The sequence below is a fragment of the Theobroma cacao genome, chromosome 7 (assembly GCF_000208745.1).
Source record: "Theobroma cacao cultivar B97-61/B2 chromosome 7, Criollo_cocoa_genome_V2, whole genome shotgun sequence".
NCBI classification, from domain to species: domain Eukaryota; kingdom Viridiplantae; phylum Streptophyta; class Magnoliopsida; order Malvales; family Malvaceae; genus Theobroma; species Theobroma cacao.
In genome coordinates this window covers 11,644,902-11,649,289 of record NC_030856.1, presented here as the reverse complement: position 1 = coordinate 11,649,289, position 4,388 = coordinate 11,644,902, and the positions used below count along the sequence as shown (strand labels likewise).

General features: G+C 33.6%; 1 pseudogene; it reads left to right on the top strand.

Moving 5' to 3' along the window:
• Window positions 531-2,581, top strand: LOC18594682 (annotated as a pseudogene).

Here is a 4,388-nt window from a genome sequence, read left to right as displayed (position 1 = left end):
CATTGAAAATGATGTCATTCGCTTTTGCACGTTTCCTACAGTTTCTCCTTCCCCGCAATGTATCTTACATTTATCTTTCGAGTCTGAGTGGCCAAGGGGATGGTTTTATGTCCTGAGCAATGGTCCTAGTGTATGGTAGGAAGTGTCTTACTGTCTTGTGTGTTCTTTATGCTCGGGTGTCTTTCTTTCTCCTAGTATGTGAATGTATTATGGTGGGAGGGATTGAACACTAGTGGTTCACTGTTATAACGTGAGAGGGACATATCACTAGCTTAGAAGAGATTCTGGTAGAAGATGGATGAAAGTTATAACTATGCTCTGGTTTTGGTCTTGACAACTAAGTAGTTGTATGACACTGCTTATGTTTGCCGTTTATGATTGTTCATTTTTGAACTCAGTAATAATATTTAAATCATTGGCCTAGCAAGAAAAAAAAAGAAAAAAGTTACATTGATCTTGGACAGGTGAAGCCGTGGTCGCAGCCACTACTGGATGAGTGGAAAAGGGAGCTGCCCATCGAGTTGTACTCGATGTCATTGCAGTTGCCAGCTTCTGCCATACCTCCCGCTATTCAGGTAAACGAAAATTTTGAAAATATCTAGGAAATTTACTTGTAATCATGAAATTAGGTGTTTAGATTAACCCATCTCATTGCAAAAAATAGTTAATTGAGGTCATGTATAAGGCTTTCTGTCCACCAAATGTGATACTGTGCAATTCACGTTTGATATTCCTAGACATGCTTCGCTTTAATTGACGATTAAAAACAGAAAATTATCATCATTTTTAAAATATCAAAATATTTAAATTATAATATATATTAATTATTAGTTGCCTCATCTTTTAGGGGCTTTTTTAATAAAATGATATTAAAAATTGTTTTGGGACAGGGCGGGCCATTAGTTTATTACATTCGGCTAAAGACTTAATTAGTTAATTTCCCTTGAATAGTGGTTGCGACAATATTAAACGTCTGATGAAACGTATGTATCTATAATCTCCTACACCTGTCTGTCATTTGCCATTTACTCTTTTGCTCAGCTGAGCATGAGGTGAAGAAAGCTTTCTAAAACTTTCTTTTTCTAACGCATTTTAGCTGATATGGCTTTTGCATATATCGAAATGTGTCTCCTTTCCAACAAAGTATCTTCCATATTTTTGCATCGTTGATACAGGAATCTCCAGGTCCAGGGCTCAACGACAAGGCCTATCTTTTGACAGTGGCTCATCATATGCGGCAGGTAAATGAAAGTGCCTATGAACCCCAACTAATTTCAATTGGTCCATATTACCATGGTGCTAATAAGGCGCACTTGAAAGAGATGGAAGTGTACAAAACTCGGTGTTTACAGAGGATTCTTGAGAGAAAAGATGAGCAAAGCAAGGATAGATCTGTGAAGGCCATGAACTTAGAGCGAGCTCGAAAATTGTATTCCCCATCCTTGTCAAATGATATTGAAGATAAATTTGGAAGAATGATACTACTTGATTGGTGCTTTATTGTTGAGCTATTGAGTGGGAAGGTACCAGGTGATGATCCTTTTTTCAAACTAAAGTGGGTCCTAAATGCCTTATATCATGACTTGTTGCTATTCGAAAATCAACTTCCTTTCTTTGTGTTAGTGGGCTTGTATCACGTGATCAAGGATCCAACAAATGGAAAAGATTTCACTTGCCATGCATTTTCTATCCTTTCTGATTTCTTGCCAGGGCCAAAGAAGTGGAATAAAACCTTCCTACCATCAAAGATATCGACAATATCAAGCACCTACTAAGCTTAGTGCATGATAATTGGTCTCCTTCTCCTCATGGAATAAGGAGCCATCAAGACTACCTTAGAACCAAAAAGGAAAAAGAAATGGTAGGAGAAGAAGGCGGCCTAGAAAAGCCAAAAGAAAAGAAATTTCGAGGTGACGAAGAGAGCGGTGTGACTAAGGGCGCCGACCACAACTTCTTCAAATGGACATTGGTATGCTGTGCAAGAGAAAAGAAAATTTAAGAAAAGGCCAAGTGGGATGGCAATCCTTACGTTGTGTAACAGAGCTGGAAGAAGCAGGAATCCAATTCATGAATAGCTCCGAAGAGATCGATGTGAAGAGTTTGTTTGATAAAAGCTTTACAGACAAGACAATGAAGATTCCAACCTTTGTGGTTGAAGACTATACCAAGCGTCTCTTTCGTAACCTCATTGCCTATGAACTATATGAGGAAGGTTCAACTTATGTCATTGATTATGTGACGTTGATGGATAGCCTTATCAACTCAGCCAAGGATGTGCAATCACTTCGTTTCCATGGAATTATCGAAAATATTGGGTAATGATGAAGCTGTTGCTCAAGGTGACACCTTTTATTACGAGGAGATATTTGTTGACCTGAAGACGCATTGCACAAGACGTTGGAACTCATGGAAGGCGAAATTAAAGCAGAATTATTTTAACAGTCCCTGGGCATCCATCTCCTTTTTTGCTGCTTTTCTCGTTATCCTTCTTACCATTGGACAGTTTATAACTGAAGTCAATTCTTCTTGCCTTTTAATTGTTCTTGTTTTTGTCTCTTTATGTTTATCTGATCGTTGTTAAGCTTAGCTGTTTGGTTTAGTTACTTTGAGTTTGTCTCACATGTATTGTTCTCCTTTTATTTCTCGTGATATCTCCCCTCTATTAAGGGCTACATCTACTATGTACTTTCTTCGTATATTCAATAAAATCTTTTATTGGGTGAGCAAAAAAACAAATATAGTTCAAGAGTAAAATAAAAATTATTACATATAACATAAATGGTTTATTAGTTCAAGTTCTTGGTTTGAGTAATTTAAGGATGGTTGTATAAGTAATGGCTTAAATAAATGCTTGCCCTTAATTCGCATTTTATTTTTTAATTAGAGATAGAAATTACTCATTCTGTCTCACATTTATTTTATATTTGCATATTTTTAGTTGTCCAAAATTAATATCTTATTTGGAAAAGTAAAAAAAAAAAAAAAGAGAAAGATCATTCTTATTTTTCCTCATTAGCCCTNTTCAAGAGTAAAATAAAAATTATTACATATAACATAAATGGTTTATTAGTTCAAGTTCTTGGTTTGAGTAATTTAAGGATGGTTGTATAAGTAATGGCTTAAATAAATGCTTGCCCTTAATTCGCATTTTATTTTTTAATTAGAGATAGAAATTACTCATTCTGTCTCACATTTATTTTATATTTGCATATTTTTAGTTGTCCAAAATTAATATCTTATTTGGAAAAGTAAAAAAAAAAAAAAGAGAAAGATCATTCTTATTTTTCCTCATTAGCCCTAATTATAACTATTCAATTTTTTTTATGTCAAGATAGGTTGTGAAAGAAAATTCAAAATCAATGAAGTTAAAATTCACATTTAAATTTCTTAAATTTTGTGTAAAGTTGAAATTAAAGACACATATGAAACGGAAGAAATATAATCTTCTCAAGATTTAGAACTTCTTTGTGAAAGGAAGGGAAGTTGCAAAACTTGTACATTATGTGTTGGATCTTTGAATATTTAAAAAAGAATTTAAATTATATTGTGATAATCTGAAAATGTAGCTTTTTAAGGCATGTATTAATAATAGGTTGGGTCATATTTTTTTATAAGAATCTCAACTACTGCCAACATTCTCCTACACTAAATTATCTTACATTGAATTAATTCTTATTAACACTCTTAACCCCAAGATTTTTAATAATTTTTTGTAGGTTTTAGTTTTTTTTGAAAAGCAAGTAGTTGTATATTCTTTCATGTATGCAAAAGCGATATGCTATTGCAAGTAATAACAGCACATTCAATACATTAAGACTAAAAACTTAATTATTGACTTTAAGCAGCTGGGCCTGTTGTCTAAAAGCTTTAAGCAGCAAAGTAGCATAACTATTGACTTTTTTGAACAAAAACAGCTGCTCAAATAGGGGTATCAATGACCACATCTAACTGTTGGCAGCCTCATATCACATGGGTATTCCAACTGCCAATCTTAACAACTTGCATGGCCGTTCATACCATCGATGGCCATTCTTACGGGTATTCAGTCTTTATTTTATTTTTGAGGAATAAGTGCATATTTCTTCTTCTAAAAAATTAAGGAAACAAACATATTTTACTGTATGGTCAATTAATATAATTTTAAAAAAGTAATAAAAATCTGTTAACAAGTTAATAAGTAAACAATATAATTAACTTTTTATGAAAGTTTCAATTTTCATTAACAATTTGAGCAACAAAAAGTAGGTTTTTAGTAATATGCATCTCTCTACATGAACAAAAACACGTAAAGTCCACTTGTAGAGCTCGTTGGTAATAAGGCAAGCCCAACGCAATCTCAGATGCATTGTTAATCAAATGGGAAAATGTTGGATTTATAAATTTAATTT